The sequence below is a fragment of the Phalacrocorax aristotelis genome, chromosome 7 (assembly GCF_949628215.1).
Source record: "Phalacrocorax aristotelis chromosome 7, bGulAri2.1, whole genome shotgun sequence".
Lineage (NCBI taxonomy): Eukaryota > Metazoa > Chordata > Aves > Suliformes > Phalacrocoracidae > Phalacrocorax > Phalacrocorax aristotelis.
The window spans coordinates 55,759,593-55,783,201 of record NC_134282.1 but is presented as its reverse complement, the minus strand read 5'-3'; the positions used below and the strand labels follow the sequence as shown (position 1 = coordinate 55,783,201).

Here is a 23,609-nt window from a genome sequence, read left to right as displayed (position 1 = left end):
TTAGCTATTATATTTACACTTACTCCTATTTAGGCTATTTACACTTACACAGAATATCTCTTTACACATACCTGTTTAGACTTCCATATTAACACGTACATAAAACAGCTATTTAGGCTAGCTATCTGCTTACTTACCCTTTGACACTTCAATCTTTTTCGACTTCTCTATTTAGACATCTACTTACAGTTATACCTCGGCTTATTTCACTCTATATAACCTCTATTTAGATTACACATCTACTTAGACTATGTAACACACACTAAGCGTAGATGCTCGCTCTAGTCAGACTTTCTTCTGCTTTGAATTCCTTCATCTATCCTTTTTCTTCTCTTTAAACTCCTTTATTTTTTGATCTAGATATATAGACAGTCGAGTTACTTTTGTGTTTTAAAACCCTGCATCTCGATGTAGAATTTTTGTATCCTGAAATCCATTATATAATATAGGAGAGATAAGTTCTTATTTTAAAATCCCTTTATACATCTATAAATTAATATTACATGTCAATATATATAAGAGGTTTTTGTAATAGCCCCCCTGAATTTTCAGGCATTTTGGGGCTGCAACCCCCCTTTTTGGGGGGGAACCCCTACATGACTCCCCCACTCACCTGTTCCTCTGACGCATTATCAGCTCCCCCAGTGACACCGGGGCACCCCACATGACATCATCACACCCCCCCCAGGACTCCCCCAATTTTATTCACCCCCAAGAAGGGCACTAAACAAGGGAATCTGCTCCAACCTGCAGCTCATTACTTTAATAGTGCCATTTACAAAGGTACACACACACTCACCCCACACCCCGCAGAAAAGGGGGAGCTCTGCTAAAATCTAAAAGGTGGGGCAGCCCCCCAAACAGCTGCAGCCCCCCCAGCCCCTGTCCGCAGGCTGGCGGCTGCCCCACGGCAGAGCAGAAGCGTGCCAGAGGACGGTGTCACGTCTCTCTCGGGCTCCGCTCGGACATGTTCCCGCACTGGGACGGGCTCCCCGGGGTGACAAACAGCCCCGGTCCCTGGGGGCCCCGACTCTCCCCACCGGGCAGCCCTCGCGGCCGCACCTGCGGGGCACCCGCTGGAGACAGAGCCAGGAGCCTCCAGGCCGAGGGATGGCCCCTTACCTTCACCACGCTTAACGACCGGCAGGCATCTCTTGAGCATCACGAGACACTTAAGACATCTGAAAAACAGAAATCCCAAACTATATTTCAGCACGTTAATAAAATAGCACAGAAGAAAATGGAGGAGCTCAGTCAGCATAAGGGATAGGAAGGAAATTGAGCCACAGCAAGATTCCAGGCAAACGGGTCATGTCAAAACACAACACATCCTTTAAAAGCTAGAGTGATTGGAACACTTGAAAACGGTATTAAGACTAACCGGATACCATTTTGAACAGATCCTTCGCGTAACACTGAACGCTCTGGCTGGTGCTGGAAAATGTCTCATCCCTTCCTTACGGCACCGCTGCGGGGAGATAACCCCGTGAGGCTGCAGGGCAAAGTTGTACCGGAACCGGAACCTCCGCTTACAGATCCACCGCAGCAGCTACAGCCGTCGCCCTGCCGCCGCACGTCTTGCTGCCTGGCTCAATGAAGCCTAAAGTGAAGCGTGTCAAACTTGAAAGAGTAACGTAAAAAATTAAGAATAAATCTCAGTAATTCACTTTGTGCTGAGAAGGCGGGCGCGTGTTTACGCACATCCAATATGAGCGTCTAGGCTCTAAAAGCTTTCCATTTTCCTTCTGCGTTCATTTAACTCGCACAGCCGTTCATGCCCGCCATAAGATTACCTATCTCCAAAATACACAGCAGCAACGTGACTGGGGGGTTTTGGCGTGTTACGGAGTCGGGAGGGACGTCCGCCCGGCTGCCCCGCCCAAGAGATGCTGCTGAACTGCCAGGGAAACGCGCGTCGAAAGCGAGACTGAAATAAAGTACTTAAGAGCGCTCCCTCAAAATACCGGCAGGAAACACCCCCCCACAACATTCAGTCGCCCCTCATTAAATATTTACAACAAATACCTACCTGCTTAGGTACACCTAACAAATCGTACACTACATCTGCTCGGCAGTTACAGCTGAAACAGCGCAAGTCATGTCATAAATCAGACGACGTTAGCTTTTTTTAAACTTTCATTTATGACAGAAGAATCGGTGAGTGAAGAGATCCCCGATACGGTTTTACTTTTTTTGGGGAAAAAAAATACCACAACAAAAAACTACGCAAATCAAATCCCCAGTGTTGCAATACATAGGGCTACCAAGAAGGACCGGCAGACCTGCTAATGCATTCGGCTGTACCGAAGCATGCAGATATTTTATGGTATCTCGACTGTTACAACTGAGAACCCAAGCACTACCAATGCCACCAACCTTTGGAGTATGTGCTGTGCTTGGATCTCCGCAAGGACCATGGATTTTTTTATCTTTAAAAAAAAGCAATACTTTGCAAGTCTTGTGCTGATGAGTTCTACTGACAAAGACATCGTCTCTAAGATGCACTCTGATGGCAAGTTCATAGAATGCAACCTCACTGAATAAGAAATATCTCAATTTTTCAAAATCTCTTTCTAGCCAAAGTCACACTGTGGGGCTTTCAGATGGGTCAGATTATGAATCCTTTCACAACAAGAAACACACCAGCTAACCAGGATATTCTTGCAGTGGCCAGGTGCCTCTTCATCATAAGAAAAAAACCCAGAGCCAGCAATAAGTATCACACAGGTCAACACAGATCTCTTCCAGAGCACTCCCCTCATCAACACGAACATGCCCATTGGCTCACCTGCTCTGCACAGATTCCAGCATCACACCCCGCTTCCGTCATCGCTTGTGGCACCAAGCGTATCAACACACAGTAAACTACCGTTACGCTCGTGAGAAATCACCGCCCCGTGACTTCCTCATTACTACCCAGCTCACTTCTAATGCTCATACGCCATTCCAAAGACGGCCCACGTGTTACCTACAAAACTGAAGAGCTCGACGACGGACCACAGCATTCTCTGGTCTTAGATGCTGGCCGCTGCCCCACCTTCTCAGACCTCTCATAGGCATGCGGCAGCAGCACTCCGAGCCTGCCAGCGGCACCTGCAAAAAGCCAAGTGAAAAGGCACCTCCTGAGATGCTGCCCGATGCCACAGCCTGCCCGCACCGATCCCCGTCTCGCACCCCTTTCCCTCGACAGCCTCCCACCCGGCCTACGTCACTTGCAGGTGCCATGTTCAGCTCGCCCGCCGTCCGTAACACCCAAACGACACGTGTTGCTTATAACTTCACCAGCAACACAACACCTCAGAAAAGAGCTGCTACTTCAGCCCACCAATCACCACTTGCCTTGCTCGACTTGCCTCCTTTGCTCATTGCTACGCTACTTCAAAACCAAAACAAAAGACAAACGCAAGGAGCAACGGAGTCATAGAGGCATCGGTCACATCTTCCCTCTATATACACCACGCACCAACTCACCCGCTTACATCGGTCCCCTCAGTTCCCCTCCGTCGCCCTGCACGACTCGTCCCTCGGCATCTCCAAAACAAGTCGCCTGGTTGCACAGCAGTACCTTAACAGTTCCTGAACACCGACTATAACCTGCCATTAAAAACAAACATATGACATCAAACATGAAGCCCTACGCACGTACAAGCTTGAACACCCTGCAGAGGTAATCTGCTCAGCTGATCTCTAGCTGCCTCTCCCAGATAGCTACGGTCACGGCCTCCTAGCCCACAAAATGTCACGGTGATTATGGTCCTTGCCTGCTGAGGAGGGCCACTCAATCCGAGATGACAGTACCACCTTTCCCCCAACAGCCTTAGCATAGCAACAGATGAACCCTAAGCTCTCATCGCTGTGCCACCTACCCGACTCTACACGGCCAGCAAGGCGGCTCCGAGCCAAACTCACAAAACGCACACACCAATGCTATGAGAAACACTACAAACTGCGCGCCTCCAAGACGAGAGAACGCTCTCAGCAAACAGAGACAACTGGACGGAAGAGCTCGTCCAGCAACAAGACCTGCAGAACCCTGACAGTGACGCAAGGAGGCCCTAACGCGATCCAAAAAGATTAGAAGAGCGTCAGGGCCCGTGACAAGAAGTTCCTCTCAAAACTGAGAGGGAGGAGGCACAAGAAGCCCAGCTACAAGACCTAGGAATGTAAGGATGCAGGGCAGAAATCACGCTCCCTGAAAACAGACAGCGACAGAGCAGAGCTGTTCACGCATCTGGGAACGACGCCGCAGACGACAACTGCCCAGAAACTCCTCAAATATCAGAGCGATCCACACTTTAAACTGTAATGCAAAAAAAGCACCCGATGGGCGCCAGCCCCACAATTAGAACCTTGCCAGCCCCTAGGGATAGCGCTGTGCTCCTGAGAGCAAAGAGAACAAAGTCACCAGCCCCATGCGCCCCCTCACTGCGACCCAGCTCGCCTGAAATGCTCCTCAAATAGCCTTCAGTCGCATCTTCCCTTTAATCCTGCACAGGGACCTGCTGCCTTAGTGTGCTCTACTCAGCTCTGCTCTATCACCCTGCACAGCTCCATCTTCATCCTCTGCAAGAACAGCATGATAGAACAAGTCACCAGGACGCACAGCAACAGCTTAACCATTCCACAGGTCTTGCTTCCACGTAGGAATACCATCTAGAGCCCAACTACTGCATGCCATTAAAGGAAATACCTTCAATCAAATGTTAAGCCTCACGCACGTACAAGCTTGAACAGCTGAGAGGTGCCCTCTGCTCAGCTAGCACTCTAGCTGCCTCTCCCAGGCAGCTACGGTCATCCTCTCGGCACCCACAAAACACCCCGGAAATTACCATCCTCGCCTGCTGCCAACGGCCACTCGCTCCGATGAGGGTTGTACGGGCGTTGCCAAAACAGTCTATGCATATTAACATTAACCATATACTCTTATTGCTATTCTTTCCCCCGCTCTACCATTGCTACACCCCCAGGTGGAGCAGCTCTGACACAGGCATCGACGTGCACGGACCGACACCGCTCACAAATACTACAAGCGACGCGATCGAGGCACCTAAGAAAACTCTCACCAAGACGACGGACTTCCGGCCCAGAGATGCCACCAGGCGAGAAGATCTATACGGCAGCGAGGAAGAAGCTATAGCATCCGCAGAGAAGTCACGTACCATCATCACCTGCAATAAAACCATATACCCACAACTAGGACGATGCACGAGCGACAAGCCACTCTTAAAGACCTCAGAACGTTCAGGTGCAGGGAACAGGTCCCAGAAAAGGGCTCTGCGTATTCAGACTGCTCTTCAGCAGCAGTACTGAGGCCGCCTTGATCACCGCCGCAAAAAGATGACCTTCTATAAAGGTCTAATATTTCAGACACAAGACAAATCTATGCAGTAGACTTAAAATGCGAGAAAGGAAGCTCTCGGTTACCATTATGCCGATGAGCCAGGGCTTGCAAAACCCTCAATATTGCTACCTAGGTGCCTGCTCAGCACGGAGAACAACAGACACATCGAGACCCGAGTACAGTAAGGAACAAAGACAGACTACAAAATCCACACAACAGCACAAGCACAGGCAGGAACTCCCCTGCCTGGCAGATGCTTCTGTTTTGCAGAAAGGACACCACAACCTCTCTCGGCCCAAATGTGTCCGGTCTCTGAACGGTACCCTCCGCTGATTTTACAACCCCTGCCTGCCCCACCTGCGCTTCCCCCAACCGACCAGCCACCCGCACAAAGACCGCATCGGCCCCTCAGCTTCCCTTCCAAATCTGGGGACTCAAAAGCCATCCTTTAAAAAGGCCACACAGGCTACGTAGGATGGGGCTGCGGTCACACGGATACTCTTCATCTCCAAAGGTGCGGTGCCATCACTCAGCATCGCACCACTCAACGCCGGCCACTTCCGCAACAGCCGCCTCCTCGGAAGCGCCGTGAACTTCCGCTCCCCCACACTCTAATGAGGCTGGATGTCGTGGCCGCCGCCACCTACGGTGCCTAGAGAACCAGAGAGACAAGGCGACCCCTGCACCTGGAAGCGGCCACCCACTCACAAACAATTCCACACCTCAAAAATAACAGCTGCTACGGTTTCCTGTTCATCGCTCACCTTGCCCAACGAGTTCGGGGCAGACATCCCGCTTTGCATATAGTTTTGTGAGTCCCTTCATTAACTAGGTCATATAGGTGCTCACACTGCACGACCCCTCCGTTGTCACGTGCTGTCCTACCTTCTCACGATGCTCTGTTCGCCCCCTCCCTTCCGTGTCCGGCTCCCTGCCGTGCATCTGCACCAACAGCCACATTCCAGACTCATCCTTTCCCCTACCGTGCCAACACGGCTCCGCTCACCTCCCAATCCGTGCCTCCCGGGTCAGTGGCCGCGTCAGGCGCCTGCTCGCATTCTCGGTCCGTCCCCGATGGCTGGGGAACCGTCACTCACCTTCAATGCCGGGCCCACTTCCGGGGAAATACGGAGAGGCACACAGATGTTGGACACTGCTTTCCAAAAGCAAGAGCTCACTGTGCAAAACAAACTAACAAATCCTTTTGACTGACTTGTTCGGCAACACAGAGACCCCAAAGGCAGAAATCCCAGACGAGTGACCTCACAGCCTGCCCCGTCACAGCACACGATGCCATCTGCTCGCCTTTGCCGTCACGCCTCGCTCGACTGTCCTGCTTAACCCTCGACCTGTTACTTAAACTGCAAGAAAAAGTCAAACCACGCAACACACAAAAATCACAGTTCGTGTCAGATGACTCAAGCACAGGTGGACACTGATAGGCCAAACACCAAAAGCAGTACGGGAAGCAAACGGGCGTGGCTGGTGTAGTGACACACTCTCCCTTTGTAGGTAACTCACTCCTGAGCGACTCCATGAACAGCCGCGTGGAGAACCTCTCGGCAGACAGCACGCTCGAGTGGCCGCGCTGACACATACGGGGAAGGAGACTGGGCTACCGGAGGCTGCTTGCACACAGAACGCGACCATTAGCTAACACTTAAACACCCCTTTCCCAACCATTCCCCGGTACCAAGACTTCAAAAACCCCTCCTCTCCTCCTGAACTGTCAGGGAAGGAACCTCACTCCTTCCCGACAGCTCCTGCCCTGTATTTGCACCCCTAAAGCCCCTCTGTCAGCCGCTCCTCGGGAGCCGCCCTTCCCACCTCTGCCCCGCGTTCTGCGAGCACCTCCCACCTTCCGGCTTCCCGCAGACTCCGTGCTCTCTACAGGCCCACAAAATAACGGAAGCCCTGATGCTTATAATCTACAAGGGACCTGCCGCAAGCTGCAAAGGTTCTCAGGACAACGTGGTACTCTGCGGGCGATCGGGAAAGGCGACGAGCAGTCCCGTACACCAACACACACTATGCGTTACGTCCCTGCTGCTTTCTGAAGGAAGGCTAGAGCTCCATATACAGATGCGTACAACACGCTCACCGTAACCCCTACCGCAGCATCTCACCATCAGTCCTATTGAGAGATAATGTCAACAACTTGCACAACACACAGGGAAAACTGGTGGAAAAAATATAAGGTTCTACCTTCAGTCAAGTCAAAATTCCTGGAAAACAAGACAAAACAAACAAAAAAACCTACCACACAAAAAAAACCAAAACCACAAACAAAAAAACCCAGACAAAACCATAACACCCCCACAAAACCAAATAATCCAAAACACACTATTAGACCATCTTGCTACCCCTGAACACCCAACACAAACTTACTGACCCAAGGAAAAACAAAAGCTGCATACAAGTGTACTTTCTAATATATATATGCTGCTCAACTTTGACTGCTCCTTAATCTCTTACCTCAACCAGAAACCTCCCCCTCTCTAAATGTCAAAACACACCTACCCAAAGAGCTTAGACAGCTCAAAACCTGCAACCAACTCAAGGAACAGTACCAGAGAAGCCCAGGAGCAGAATGAGCCTCCCAAAAAAAGGCTGGGGCTCATCTACCCCAGCGGAATGGCAAAGCAGAATGAAATCTTTTAAGAACCCCTTCTCAAAAAATATCTCTGGTTATAAAGTAAATCATTTATTGTAAAGCCATCAACCATTCGGAGTCACCTCAACGCTCTCTCTTGCTCAGTCCCTTAACAGAACTAGATCAGTCTCAAAGGACAAAAAACACGAAAAGAAACGTGGAAATACACAAGCGTATCGGAAACTGTACGAAGCAGCTAAATTAACACCTCAGTAGCTAGGACAAAACTAAATTGTAAAGGACAACAAAAAACCACCCCAGGAGACGCATCAATAAAAACAGATGAAGGCTCTCTCTTCTCGCAGAAGCTCAAGAAGAGACCTGAGCCAACGGTACACAGCTCTGGGGTATCGGATACCGAAAAGAAACATACTCGAGACAGAAAACAGACTGCTGTGGAGCACAAAGGTGGCTTTGGCAAAGGTTCTGCCAGGACAAGAGTCACAGTTACGGGGAACGGACAGCGGCCGGCAGGGGAAACGCCGTCGGCGTGGAGGGGCCAGCAGGGTAAATGCCGCCCTCAGCTAACGCTGCGCTATCAAGCCTTAAGCCAAATCTGCAGAGTAGTTACAGGAGACGGGCATAAGATGGATGCTGAATATCACTTGATGGTCACAAAATCTCATGGGGATGGGCACCACGTAGCCTCACGGACACCCCTTAGACCCAAACGCTTAACGAAAGACGCTTCTTGCCAAAACACAAGCTCGACGAGGAAAAGCCAAAGCTGATGCGGGGGCAACTACTAAAATCTCAGTACGTGAGCAGGCATTACTTAAGATGGTGCGGTGGTTCTGCCGGGTCCGTCCAACCTGAGCAACGGGTTCTAACGCCTGTCCAGCAGCGTCCATGATCTCTCTCACGGCCTCCCACGTCAGAAACCTCCCCTGCCCAGGACCGCGTTTTGCATGTTCCACCCCTCCCCATCCCCGCAATGAAAATCAAACACAACAAATAAGCAGCCTACTTCATCTTCTTGGCCTCCAAAAGAAGCTTCCTTCCTCTGCTGAGCGTCGACACCAACATCCTCGTGCCGTTCCTCAAAAGCAAGCTGGTCCTCGGGTGCCCGTACTGCCAAAAGAAGAGAAAATGATTATGCTCTTATAACGAGCTCCATCATCCTCTCCTCCTTCAGGAAATCGAGTCCCGATTGCTACATACCAGAAGTTTGTGCAGGAGATGGCCGAGGCCAGCCCCGTAAATGAAGCACTCTGTGACCCTGCTTTCTCTTTTGGCCACAGCACCCGCCACTGGGGAGCCCCAAACCCCTTTGTGACTCCCTACGAAAACCAGATACAACTAGTTCAAAATATCTGGCAGGTGAGAGATGACCGACAAACACGTACAGCCCACCTTACCCTCAAACCAGCCAGAGAGCTGACTTCCTCCCCCACTGAACTCTCATCTTCGACAAATTCACCAAACAGAACAATGTTTACACTGAACAGAACAAAACCCTTACCCTCTGACACTCTGAAACGGGTTTGTGCACCCACAAAATATATATATTCATGCTATCGACCCACGTACCGCACTTCCTCAGGGTCAGCCCCACAAAGACAGGAGAACGCCCGATGCTCTCTCCATGGATACCCCGATGCTCCGCTCCCTTCTTTGCTGCTCCTGTCACGGGAAAACGCTGGGAATAAAAAAAGGTTCAGAGAAGCAAAACAATAAACAATAGGGAGAGGGACCAGCGCAAAGGAATAGAGAGAGGAAGAGATGAACAGGAAGGACAGACAACCCCATCCTGAGCACAGCGTCTGGCAGAGGGAAAGAGGAAACAGCAACCGTTATTACTGCAGATCAACCCTGACCAAAGCCTCTCCTTGCGCAGGGGCTTCTGGACACAGCGCCCCTTCCCCGCGCTACTGCTAAGGGCCCCTGTGCCGAGGGGGAATCCAGTGCAGGCAGAGAGAGGGGGAGAAAAGAAAAGTAGCCACAGGCTACAGGACAGAGAGAGGGAGGACTGAAAAGACGGGGAGGCAGGGAGCCACTCAGAGCTAGATGGAGAAAGAAGGGGGGGGGGGGGGGGCAAAAAAAAAAAACAACACATAATTTTGCAGCAGGTAAGGAAAGAGAGGGGGCCAGGGGAGAGACAGGGAGGGCCCAGGACGCACAAGAGAGGCAACGGGGCCCCAGTGGCCCAGGACTCACCGCGACTCTCGCTCTCAGCGCTGCTGGCACAATTTAGCCGTTCAGATGCTTCTTTCCCCTCCTCTCCTCCCTGCCTCTTCTGCAGCTCCAGACTCTAGGCCGACCTCCACCTAAAGAGGATACATGGGTGTCTTACCGCTCTTACGAGATGAGGCTTCCTAGGCACGTAGCCTAGCTCGCTCGTGCTGGAGCTGGGGGCAGGCGCACGGGGCAAGGGGGGCCAGGGGAGGCTGAGGGGGAGCTCTGGTGAGCTGGGGAGTCGGCCACCTTCTGCACCCTGGGCAGGGGGAAGGGGTCATCATCCTCCTCCTCCTTTCCCTCTTCCCTTCTATCAGCTCCCGGGTAACTCCTGGGGCTGCCCTCACCCGCTCGCCTTTAGCATACCAGAAGCCTGCCTCGGCGGGTCATTTGAAGCTTCCCATCCCACCAGCCCCAGTAGTGCAGGCACACAAGGAGACACCCCTGCACCCACCAAAGGCGCTCGCTCACCTCGCCGGCAGCCCTAGGCCTCACCCGACACAGGGAATCGTGTCCGACACACCACCACGCTGCAGCAGGAGCGGAGGAGGCCTTTCCTTACCAGGAAGCAGCAACGAGCACGGCGGCATCACCTCGCAGGCACCGCAGCATCGCAGGGCTGTTACCTGCGGAGAGAGCAATGGGGATCACAGGGACGCCACCGCGCGTGCGCGGCTCCCGGGCTCAGTACCCAATTCTGGTCGCTGGGCAGCAGCATTATCTGAATTACTCTTCTCGATTAATACCATCCAGAAACCGTAACTTGGCTGCATCCACAGAGCTTCTATTCCTCTGCACCCTTCCCCCTCGCAGCCCCAGCAGCACCGTTCATTGCCTCTGCACCAAACAGCAAAGCGTCTCGAGCATTTGTCCTTTCCTCTCGACTGCTTAAAAACATCTGGTGCTTGCTACTGTCCATGCCACTGCCCCCCCCCACGCCCGAGGGAGGAGAAGCAGCACAGCAAACCTGGGGAACAAGGTTGGGTTCCCCACCCCCGCAGAATAAGCCCCAGGAACTGCTGGTAGGCATGTGGCATCAGGGTTGTGATAGGGTTTTGTTTTGGTTTTCTTTTTTTCCCCTGCCTTCTTTACATAATGTAATAATTGGGGTTGCTTTTCCAAACTACTGAGTTCTGTGGGGACTTTTTGTGCTTTTACCCTACAAAAAATGGTCATTTTCACTTTCGGTTTTGTGCATGAGAATGGTTGGTGGGTGCTTTTAGGTGGTTGTTCCTTCCCCACCACCACCCTTTTTTTCCTTTCCAGCTGCACAAATCCAGCTGGAGTTGGCTTTCCCAGAAGCCCCAAGTTGTTTTCTTTCCACCAGAATTCTTTCTGTTTTTTCACCCCCCATTGCAGACCCAGAGTCGGGGGTTTGAGGTATTTTTGTGCCCAGGCAGCAGCTCCCAGGCTGCATAAGCAGCCCCACAGGGGGAAGTCCCCGTTTGAGGGAATCGGCCCCAAATTGGGATGGGAAAGTGAAGAGAAGGAGAAAAAACCCTGAATAACCTGAAAAAGAACACCTACTCCAGCCCACCAAGCACCGGTCACCTTGCCTGACTCACCTCCAGGGCCCAGATCACGCTCGGCTCATCGCTTAGCACCCTCGGATCACAAAAAAAAAAAAAAAGAGTAAAACCCATAATGGAGCCCTATAGCCATCAGTCACATCTTCCCTCCAGTACTACACAGACTCACCTTCTTACAGCGCTCCCCTGGGCTCTCCTCCGTTGCCCTGCACGACTCATCCATCTGCACCTGGAAAAACAGTGTTACTGAACAAATCACCTGGAGGCATAGCAACAGCTTAACCATTCCACAGCTCTTGTGCCCACGTAGGAATACCATCTAGAGCCCAACTACAGCCTGCCGTTAAAGGAAATGCATTAAATCAAACGTTAAGCCCTCGCACATACAAGCCGGAACAGCAAAAACACGGCACGCTCGCACACCCAGGGCGCAGCCCGACAGAGGTCCACGCGCACCTCGCCGGTTTGATGCAGAGCCACCCAGCATCCCTGCGAGCACAGCTGCAGGCGCAACAGCAGTTTCACCTACACCCATCTCGGCGCGCAGCGCTTCTGAAGCTTTAAACTGAAAGCCCTACCTTGACGCTTGGCCACACTAGAAGCGAGCCGTAGCTAGAACTCCACAGAAACACAGCAACACAAATTGCACACCCACAGCGGCGACAGCTTCGCAGCTATTCAGACCAGGAACAACAGAGAAAAGTAAAACAGCTTCATCACCCGCACAGGAAAAGCGGCAGACGGAGACAAAGGGTCAGCATTCATAGCCCTTACAGAAGACAGGCATTCTCTCTCCTTCCATTCCTAAACCCATCCCCACTTAGGTCTAAATATCGCAGCCCTGCTGTGGCAATATCGAGAGCGGGGAACAAGAGCCCTGCCGCCGGCCGTTTGTGCGGCAGGACACAAAAACAGAGGGACATGTTTTGCCACACACAACCCTGAATCTCCTGAAAATTTATGTTTACTAAAAATAGCCATTGGGAACATATTCCCAAAAACATTCAGCAATGAAACTTTTATGTGTTTGACACCCGCACATTTTCTGGGAACTTGCTATTTGCTTCCTGGTTTTGCTGGTCTTCCCTCAGAAATTCTACCTGCAGCCAAGTTATTCCCACCAGCCCGACCGGTTCAAGCATTCACCTTCCTGGTATTACCAGCACATTGACACAGGCGAGCAACTTAACTGCTCTTCTAAAACTATCCAAATGACAATTACAGCCCTGAAAGAGGAGTGGAAGAGAAGAAAAGGAGAGATCAGGCAGCAAAAATGCTCTGCAGGCTGCTGCCAGCCAACACTGCACTCTTTTGTTAAAGCCACCCCGCCCCCCCAAATGCAAACAAAAAAACCCCCCATGACTTCGTGGAGTGCGTGGTTTGTTTTTTTTTTTTTTTCTTTTCAGCAGTCCTTTTGGAGCTCATCCCTGTCTCAGCATCTTGTCTTGTCAGAGCATGAAGTGCAGATGATCTGTATCCCGATGACATTTGCATGGGATGAATACATTTTCAGAAATAGACCAGATCCGTGAGACTCGTGTCACCTTTGTGGTTTTAATAATCGTAACTCAATTTTATCGACTGACACACTTGTGAGAACTAATTAACTTTGAAACTTAGCCTCTCCTTGGGGAAAAAACATGTTAGACACCAAATGAAACTGATTCAAAGCTCCGAACCACGATGGAGCCGATAGAGCTGTTGTGACTTAGTTTGTATGATTAATTAATTGGTTAATAACTATCCTAAGCAGCACAGAAAGAAGAGCTGGACCCAAAGAGGGTGCGCTGCGCTGGATCCAAAAAGCACCCTTCCTCCAGAGACCCGCCTCAGGTGGCGAGTTCGCTCTGGTTCATGCTGGCCTCCCGAACTTCGGGGTCCAATGTGACCGGACCCCCACCTCCGGGGAGGGTCCTCGTACCCTGCCCAACCCCTGCTTTCCCCTGCAGCCCCCAATGCCCCCACACCACCCCCACCCCCCAGCCTGCACAAGCAGCCAAACCGGCTTCTGCCTTTGGCCCCCAAACCAGCTCACTTTGGGACCATTTCTGAGCCAAAAAGCCCAGCTGCTGAGCCTGTTCTCAAGTCCCAAAAATGCAGCACTTGACCTCTGCTCCTCAGCCCAAAACCACACGACTTAGTCCCCTCGGTCAGGCCCTCAAAACGCACGACTCGATCTGTTTCAGGGCCCCGGCGTCAGCCACAGGAGCCTGCTCTCAAGGCCCAGGAACAGAAGAGCTGTGCTCTCCCCGTTCAGGGACCAAACCAGCTGAGCCTGGCTGCGTCCCGGCCCCCTCCGCAGTCCCCACGGGCAACGCTCAGGGGCGCGGAGAGCGCAGCCACCCCGCAGCCCTGCACCCCCACGGCCCACGCGGGCACTGTCGGGGAGGCCTTGGGAACTGAACTGCGCGGGCCCGGCCCCGCACCCCGGCGGGGCAGCCCAGCGCCGGCCCGGCAGCGCTTTCTTTCTGCTCTCGCAGGCCGCGTTTCCCCGGCAGCGCCGGGCCCGCACCCCAACCCCACAGGGGGCCGGGCCCAGCCCGCCTCCAGCAAACCGCGGCGGCAGCAGCCAGGGTCCTTGCCTGCCTCGCGGGCAAGGGGGGACCCGCCCGGCACCACAGGAGCCCCCGCCGGGGTCGCCGCCGCCGCCCGACCCCAACGAGGAGCAGCCGAGAGCCGGGTGGGGCTGCCCCTACTTCCCCACGGCCGGGCACGGGCTCGGCCCCAAAACCCAACCACCGACCCACGATAGCGCTCGGCCCGGGGCCACTGCTGCCCGCAAACCCCCCTCCGGGGACTCCGCGGACCGGGAGACACCACAGCCGAAACCCGCCGACCCACAGCGCGCCCGGCCACGCGGCTCCTCGCCTGCCCCCCGGCGCGGCTCCGGCTGCCCCACGGCCCGGCGCAGAGCCGAACCTGGCCACCGGACCGTCCGCCGCCCCACCCCCACCCGCCCCCGAGCTCGTCCTTCCTCCCACCGGATGCTCGCTCCGGGCCGGTTCTCGTCCCTTTTCGCTCTGACGCCTCGAGCCGAGCCGGCCCCGCTCCTCCGAGCTACCGGCGGTGCCCGCTCTGCTGCTCGGGGCCAGGCCCTGTTCTCGCCCAGCCGCGAGAAGCCGCCCAGGGGTCTCATCGGTGCGTCCAGCCGCGTGCCGTGCCGGAGCGGGGAGAGCCGGATACGAGTGCGGAGCCCTGGGGCAGGGGTTGCCCCAGTGCCGCCGACTGTGGGGGGGGGGGGGTGTCGTCCCCCCCCGCCCCACGCGGGGGGCGCATACACGGTACACCCGCGGGCAGGGGCATCCCCGGGGAGCCGTGCGGCCGGGCTGCGCCGTAGGAGTGAATGGTGATGTTGGTTTCCCATTTTCCCCGCAGCCTGATCCTCCTCCCTCCCCCGTACTGAGTTGGCCCCCCCGCCCACCCTTTCCCGCGCGTTACAGCCTGCGAACAAGCTTTTAACAACCCGATTGACAACGCTCCCTTTATCCCTCTTCCAGCAGCAGCGAGAGATGACGCCAACTGCAGCAGAGAGGAGGAAGGCAAGGAGAGCCTTTTCAAGCAAGGGCAGGACAAAAATGCACGGGGTGGACAGGCACAGGAGAGGCTGCGTTATCTGGAAAGCACAACGCCTGCCCAAGGGCAGAAAATAAGGAACGAATTGTTTCCAAGGAGCTGCAGCAGACAGATCACCTTTTTCTTTATTGCTCTCCTGCCCTTTGTTATCCAAAGCGATAGGCTTCACCACCAGGCAGAAAATATCTGCCTAGATTTACATGGACAACCAGAAACAATCAAGCCACCCAGGAAGAAGTTCGCAGCAAAGGTATAACATATCAGCAGCTAAGACATTTGTTACGCAGGCACAACTAGGCACTAAACAAAGGCTTTCCAACACTGGAGGTCTAGAACAGGTAGACATTAGCACAGAAGCACAAGGGGCTCTGTCACCCTGCACAAATCTCCCTGTGCCTACACACACACACGTTCAGAAGTTATTTATCAGAAAACGCCCGACTGAGCCATTTGCCACAGTCACGAGACTCACAACATGATAACACGACATGACACACGAGGTGGGCTCAGAGTTTTAAGGCAAGAAATACCTCCCACGACCCCCACCCGAGGTCTTTTAGGCTCCAGACCTGCCATCTCCCTGAACCCAACCTACCAGGCCAAAGGGTTTCAGGTGGCCCAAAACACTGCACACAGAAAATAACCAGGGACAGACCTGCATTGTGGGAAAGCGAACGATGCCCGACCGGGGCTTCTCTGCGGGGCACGGAGCCCCCCACGGCCCGGACCCGCCCCACACGGAGCCGCCCCCCGCTGCCCGAACTCACCCACCGGCGCTCTCCGGCCCCTGGCCACGGCCGCGCTGCTCTCCCAGGCGGCTGCCGCAGGCGAGGGTCGGGCACCGCCAGGCCTCCAGGAGTCCCGAGGAGCTGGCGGCCACCGCAGGGGATGGCTGCCGGACCGCCGCGACGCTCCCCGCCCAGCGCCGAGCAGGCTCCGCCGGCCGCGGGCTTCCCACGCCGGGCCGCAGAGGGGCCCCGGCACCGCACAGGGACACCTCGCGACCCAGCAGCCCCACGCGCTGGCGCTTCGGCCTCCAAACGCACCGCTCCCGCCCCCCGCTCCACCGCGCCGCGCCACCGGAAGCCCGAGCCCCGCGGGGCGGCCCTTAAAGGGTGGCCGGAAGGACCGGCCCCCACCGGCCCCGCCCCCGCGCCGGACCGCCCCCGCGCCCAGCCGTTGAGCGCCAGCGCCCCCTGCTGGCCGGACCGCGCTCAGCTCTCGAGGGCGCCGTGGGCCGGGCGGGGGGGGACGCGCCGGCTCGGGGCCAGCTCCTTTCGGGGCGAGCGAGCGAGCGGGAAACCCCTGCGGGCCCCGGTCACGGCCGGGCAGAGCCGCGCGCCCTCCGAGAGCTGCTCAACGGGGCTGCCCCTCGTGACACATACCGAGCCGTCCGCGACGGGAGCGGGCAGAGGAGGAAGGGGCCGGCGGCCGCGGGGCCTGGCCGCAGGCGGGGGGGGGCGGGGGCTGGGGCCCGTGGGGCCGCCCTGCTGGGTCACTGCCCTGCGCCGCACCGCGCTGGGGGCTGGGGCCCGACCGGCGCCGGGGGACCGGGGGCAGCCACGAGCAGAGGGCCTGAGCTTAGCCACGGCCAGCAGAACACCCCGAAGCGTGAGACGCTGCAAGGCCAAGGTGGTCCTTGGCAATGGGGGGCGCCTTGGCTCGGCCTCCGCCTTACCTGTCCTGGGTCTGCGTGGCGTTCTAGGGAAATGGTGTTTTCCTTGTGCGGAAGGTGGGCTGGCCGGTCGGCCGTGCCCCGGTCGTTACCGATGCTGCCAAAGGCGCTCGCACGCTCTGGCCCATTACTGCTGCGGTACCACGCTGTAGCAGAAAGAAGAGGTGTTGTGTTTTCTCACAAAAAGCCTCCTATGGTCAGTTGAAGAAATAACCTCCTTCCGTGGCACTGACTCTTTTCGTACAGTCCATAGCCGGCTTTCGGCTTTTGTCTTTACAGCATTCAGTTTGCTTTCTGCCAAGCTTTCTACCTGCTGTGAAACATTTGGATGGTTTTTTCATGTTGTTTTTTTTTCCCCCTACTTGCTCCACAACTCCCACACCAACCACCCGGCGCAGCTCGCCTTTCAGCCCCCAGACCGAGGAGCCTTGCCCTGGGACGGCCCTTACATGTCAGCAGAGTTGTTCCAGCTCTCACCCTGTCCCTACCCAGCTGAGGACGTCTGTGTCCGTGGGAGACACCCAGAAACTCCCCCTGCTGCGTGGCAGTCCCCTGCCCCGTCAGTGAAAACTGCGGCAATATCGGCTAAGTTTAAAAGCGTCGGCAGGAGGTGCAGAATACGTAAATAAAGTGGCGGTTGGCTGCCGGGTATGGGTGCAATATAAATACATTTTGTTTACAGGCCTTCATGCCTATTCAGTGTTGAACGGCACCGCAGCCCACCCAGCCCGGGGCTCGGAGAAGGGTCTCTCCAAGGGCACAACCTAAGACAGTGCAGGAAGCCCAGCTGCCACGCTCCCAGTCGCTACGGGACGCTTGCTTACAGTTACACCGACGAGGGTACAGATGAGGCTGGAACTAGCAGAAATGCTGACTCTTCCGGCCTTTTATTTGTGGAAGGTACAGCGCGCGAGCCTCGGCGGCTCACAGGAGAAGCGTGCAGTGCTGCCGGACTCTCATTCTCAGCTCACTTACTACTGCCAAAGCTCCTGCCCTGTGCTATGCCAGATGCTGGCTGGCGTGAGCACCTGGGCTCCTGAGGGACCCCCTTGTCCTGAGAGCCAGAAGTACTCACTTCCCTTTGCATGAGGCCTGTAGGAGATATACCCTGCAATTTTAAAAATCTGTATCAAATGTGGCAGACTCAAAAGAGGGCATTTTTAAAAAGGCAGAAAGGCAGGTTTGTTTTCTTTTTTAACTTTACCATCTGCAGCCTAGCAAAGAGCTCCCTTTCAGTGTCGGTCGCTTGGCTTTCTCCCCTACTGACGAGGTCCCAGCCTCCCAGTGAGATCTCGCTGGAGATATTCTCAGTTTCCCTCGAGTACGTGCTGCCCTGGCCCGAGGCCAGCGAAGAAGCTGACTTTGCCCGTGCCTGAATCAGCAACACGTCCAGCAGGCGACTTGCAGAGCCCAGGGAACCCTCGTAAAGAGGTTTGGGGGTGGGGCACGCCACATCTGTGGCATCGGCCGTGGGAAAGGACCGGTGCAGTAAAACAGGTGGGTGAACCGCGGTCCGCGCCAATACGTGCTGCTGCCTGGGGCATCGCTTTGCTGCGGGTCAAGTCAGATGCTCTCTGTAAGAGTCAGTCAGGGTAAAGGCAGCAGCAGATTTTTTTTTCTGCTCGTTTTAACAAAGGCTGGACGGAGCCCATAGAGGAAGGCACTACGCGTCTTGCTGGGTTTGTTTGCCTGCCTTCCCGTAAGCCGTCGCGGAAACTTGCACGAGCAAAGCCTGTGCAAGCGGATGATAGCCACACACAGTTGAAGAGGGAGCAGACGGTGAGAGCAGAGGCGCGCTCAGGCTGTGCGCTGGAAGCTAATGCTAATGCTGCAAAATAAAGAGTGGATTTTCTTTTTTGGGTTTAGATGAGCGCTAAACGTTACATGTGCGTATCTGTGTGTGTCTCTCGCAAGTTTTTGTCATACAACCCACCCCCCCACCCCAAAAAAACAACCCACACATGCCACGCGTTAAACAGTGGTTTTCCATTGTACTTAGACGTGCTTACATAGGTGTTTTGGTTTTGGTTTTTTTTTTTAACGCAGAAACAGCAATACGATAGATTTAATACAGCTAGCAATTAGATGGGTGTAGCTTTAGAGCATCGGCTGTTTACAGAGCAACTGCACACCTTCTTTGACTCACAGTTTAAACAAATGAACTTGCAGTGCATCACACGTGCTTTGTACAATCACGTTCCACACAGCAGGCCAGATGCTTCACCCTGCCTTGTCCTTGTTCCCCCGACTCTGACGGGACCGCCAAGGCCATCCTGGGGACAGCGCCACTTTCTAGCAGCTGGGTTGCTTGCCTGGACGCCCCACAGACAAACAATCATTTCCCCACTGAACCTCTTCTCAAATATTCTCCTACCCCTGCAGGCCCCACGTCCTTTGGTTCATATTTCTTTTTTTCCGGGCTTGATGCACAGGACCGATGATTTCCAGAAATAGAAACAGAGGCTGATTCAGTCCAGGCTAAACATTCTCTGACCTAAACCAAACTGTCTTCGAAGAGATAGCTGTACTGCAGGCACCACCTCGGGAACAGAAGTTGCCCTGTCATAAAAGAAAAAAAAAAAAAGAAGGAAAACAAGGCATTTCAGGCTGAGGAGGCTGAACGGTGTGCTGGGGGCGGGGGGGGGTTGGGAAGAAACAGTTCAGACGATCAGAGCGAGCTTAGCGTTGCAAAGCGTGCCATTATTTTTAATTTGGCAGTCAGAAGAAAATAGATTCTGACACTGATTTCCTGTGTGCTGCGGGAGTTCTCTCCTCAGCATTCCTGTGCACCATTTTACTTTTGTGTCCCGTCCGCTTTGCTTTTGCGCTGTAGCTCTCCGGTTCTAGCTACGCTTCCCACCACCCCCGTTACTCTTTGACAAGCCCAGCTCTCACTGTGCTTCCCTTCCCTTCCCTTCCCGTATGCGCGTGCAGGGAAAAGCCTGCGCGTCTGCCACTACAGGACACGCTCTGGGAGGCAGGAGAGATGACGACGCTCCCTGACAGAGGACACAGCTGAGGGGCGGTCCGCCGGGGCTGGGGAGATGGCAGCACCTTCCCTCAGCTGCCCCATCCGAGCACGGGTGCAGGTGAGCACTGAGGAAAGACAAGCAGGCAGGAGCCGCAGAGCGAGAGAGAAAATAAAATTCACGGGTGGGTGCTACTTACGTCTCATTTTTAGTGCAAGGGATGAATTCTCAGCACATTCTTGGAGCTGCCCCTTTGGGACTCACGGAGAAGAGGGAGGTTGGCCACGCGGTGCAGCCCAGCTCTGCTTCCCCTAAATGGTTTTACTGTTCAGGTGTTGCCCTAATCTGGCCGGTACGCCTGCAAAGAGTTTGGGATTTCTGCTGCCTCTCCGGGCCAGCCACAGACCCCGACTTCATCGCAGCGAATGACCCTGCACTCCTCAGAGCGGTTGCCGAGTCACATCCCGCTGCCTTCCCTGCAGAACTGGAGACCCTTTTTCAGCCCTTGCCCCCTCTTCTCTCAGCTTGTTGCCCATCCCTTTATCAGTGCCAGCACCGATCCTGCCTCCAAGCTTGCCCTGTCTCCACCTGCGAGCGCCCAACACAAGCTAAATGTCTCCTCAACGATGCACGGAAGAGACGCGCAGGTAACCCAGCACAGACCCCCTGCAAACATCTTCTTTCCATTTTCTTTCCTCTCCTGACACGAAGAGATGACTTAGGAAAAGCGTACTGCTCGCATTTCACCTGCACTGCTTCTACTTTCACTTTCACTCTCCTTGGCAGTAATTAATAGCGGTGGCTGGGGGGGCTGGGGCATTCCCCCAAAGCGGCTGCAGTTACATCCGGGCGGTTGTGGCACTCCATTAGCTTTGTAATTTTAAAGCTAAATCTTCTGGAATTGTTAGTTCTCGTCAGGAATCACCCGCACCTGCAAATTTTCTTAATGCCTACGCTTGAACCCAGCCACTGTTTAACAGCTCACCTTTATTTCTCTTCATTTAAGAATCTAAAGCTTCGTTTACTGCTTGGGTTGGAAGCAGGAGCTGTCGCTGCCTCTGAACTTTCTAACAGCCCTGTTACAATTTCAGTATTACCCACTCCCAATTTAGCTTTCCAGTTCAATTTTCATTGTAGATCCTAAAACTTTCCTTATTTTGTTTCTGATCAGGAGTCATTAATGCCTGCAGTTGATTTAATAATGGCTATATTTAGATTGAGCTATTAATGACTCGCAACTCTATTTATGGCATAAAAAAGGACTGCCTTTATTTTTTTTTTAATTACAGATTAGGAATAATGACTGCCTGGTTTGTTCAGTAATAGCTGCGATTAAATTTAGTCACGACTCCTCCCTAAATAATATGTATTTATTTGCACTCTAACAATTTAACCTTCCCTTTACTGGTCAGGGGCACCGACAAGTGCCCGTGCGTACCTCCGCTCCCCCTGCGCCGGCTCCCCAGGGAACAGCCTCTTACCCTGACCAGAGTCTGCAGCGGCCCGTTGTCGTCCCAGCTCCTCGCCCTCGAGCGGCGGATCCGCTGCTGCCCAGAGGGGACGGAAATGCGCGGGGTAAAGCTCTCCGGGCTGCCTGCGTCCCGCGCGGAGGCGGTGAGCTCAGCAGCCTGTACGCTGTTGGGGCCGAGCCAACAGCCTGGGGAGGAGTCGCAGGGCGTAGCTGTTTCTGCAACAACCACGCTTTCCCGCCTGGCTGGACAAGAAAGCGGGGCCTGCGGGGGCCTGGAGAGGCAGCATCGCTGTAGGTTGTGCCACGGCTGTTGAGAGGCCAAGGCAACACCTGAAACAGTGAACGGCGCAACTAGTGAAAACCCCCAAGGTTCCGGGTTCAGTAAAGACAGGAATTGCAGCAGTACAATAAAATGATCTTACAAGGGGAAGAAAACCAGCAAAGCAAAAAACAAACCCCAAACAGAACACCATACCACTAAATCGTCTCACCTCCCCCTAAGCACCCAAAACAACATCCCGGGAGAAAAAAAGCACAGCAGGCCACAAGGGACCTTTCTAGTACAGATGCTGCCACAGAGTGCCAAGCTCTGGAATCCTTACCTCAGGCAACGCCTCCGCTTCTCTAAACGCCAGAGCACGCCTGCCCGGGGGGCTGAGACAGCCCCAAAGCTGCGACCGCCCGAGGGAACACGGGAGCACCGACGCCAGAGAAGCCCAAGGGCAGCAAGAGCTGCCCGAGCCCTGCCTGGGGCTCTTCGACCCCCGGGCCCCGCCCCCGCCCTTCCCACAGCGCCCCGCGAAAGGGGCGGGCCGAGCCCCCCGAGGGGTGAAGGCTCGCAGGGTGGCAGCAGAGAGCAAAGTGCACCGCACAGCACCAAAGTGCCTCGAGCATTTTAGTCCTTCCGTCTCAACTGCTTTAAAAATCAGGTGGCCATTACCGTCCTCTCTCCTGCCCCACTCACCCCCACCCCACGCCCTAGGGAGGAGAAGCAGCACAAACGACCTGGGGAGAAAGGTCCCCTTTCCCACCCCCCACCCCCCCGGAGTGAGCCCCATCAGTTGCTGTAGGCCTGCGGCATCAGGGCTGTGACAGGGAGAGCAGCAAGTCAACAGGTCCTAGAGGGTTAAAGAAGAAAATCCATCAGGGGAACACAGCTGCCCTTCCGAAGGCAGGCTGCCTGCGGTGAGGGGGGCAGCTGTGCGTCAGGGCACGGGGCAGCCAGGCAGACCAGGTGCCAGTGGCTGACCTGCAAAGGACTTGTGCGCTGCTGAGCCTTGGGCTTCGTTGGCTTGGCAGCGCCTCGCCTCGCCTCTGCACTGCCAGGACCCTGCTCTGCTCATCCTGCGTAAGCACAAGGCTTCAGCGAGCACAGAACAGGAGGCCAGGGGAAGCGGGGGGGGGGGGGATGTCACCGGGGAAAAAAAGTCATGCGGGGGGGCCATTTCAGGGGAAAGCGTTTGGGAGGGCACAGACACACGCAGAGGGAGGGCGGGGGAGGAGGCGGACACCGCTGGACAGGGGCATGTCTGGGCAGACACACCATGGGGAACATGCATGGGGATGACTGACACCAGGGGGTCCCCCCAGGATAATCCACAACGGGCAACTCACCTGGGCTAACCTGCAGCAGATGATCCGCTCCAGATAACTGACCCACTCCGGAGAATCCATTCCAGATAAGCCCCAGCAATGCCCCTCAAACTGCCGGTGTTTCACCCCAAATTTTCCCCAATTTAGGGTTTTCGGTGGGTTTATTTAGTTTTGGTGATTTCTGGTTGGATGGTTTGGCTTTTTTTGTTGTTGTTCAGGTTACTTTGGTTTTGTCAGTTTGTGGGGTTTTTTTTGCTTTTCCATAAGGTAAAAGTTGGGATTGCTTTTCCAAACAGTTCACTTCTGGGTTTTTTTCACCCTTTCCACAACATTGAAATTGGCGATTTTTTGCTTTTGTGCATGAGAATGGTTAGAAGGCTTCCCCCACCGTTTGGTGTTTTTGGTTTTTTTTTTTGGGGGGGAGGGGGGCTTGGGTTTTGTTTTTTTTTTTCTAGCTGGCGCAGCCCAGACAAGGAAGAGCCACCCCCACCCCCCCACACTCGGCGGCTTTAATGGGAGAGTGGGACCACCCCACCCCTGGGCCCACCACCCCGGTGCCAGCTCAGCACAGTGGGGTCTGGCCGTATTGACAGGGCAAGCCAGGTATATTAAGATTTGGTGTGATTCACA

General features: G+C 54.6%; 2 long non-coding RNA genes across 10 annotated transcripts; both read right to left on the bottom strand.

Annotated features, from left to right (window-relative positions):
• Positions 1-685: 685 nt before the first annotated feature.
• On the bottom strand, positions 686-16,352 carry LOC142060580 (uncharacterized). Of its 9 annotated transcripts, XR_012661806.1 has the most exons (11): positions 16,039-16,352; positions 11,868-11,927; positions 10,641-10,795; positions 10,152-10,261; positions 9,525-9,617; positions 8,962-9,065; positions 5,064-5,168; positions 3,472-3,594; positions 2,969-3,093; positions 1,382-1,468; positions 686-1,181 (listed from the first exon to the last, which is right to left on the bottom strand). It is a non-coding gene; the product is annotated as an uncharacterized LOC142060580 (long non-coding RNA). The 9 variants fall into 9 exon arrangements; XR_012661802.1 differs by having other exon boundaries at positions 1,382-3,093; XR_012661805.1 differs by lacking the exon at positions 5,064-5,168.
• Positions 16,353-18,911: 2,559 nt separating this feature from the next.
• LOC142060578 (uncharacterized) lies at positions 18,912-22,160 on the bottom strand. Its single transcript, XR_012661799.1, has 3 exons — positions 21,989-22,160; positions 21,354-21,462; positions 18,912-19,505 (listed from the first exon to the last, which is right to left on the bottom strand). It is a non-coding gene; the product is annotated as an uncharacterized LOC142060578 (long non-coding RNA).
• Positions 22,161-23,609: the final 1,449 nt, after the last annotated feature.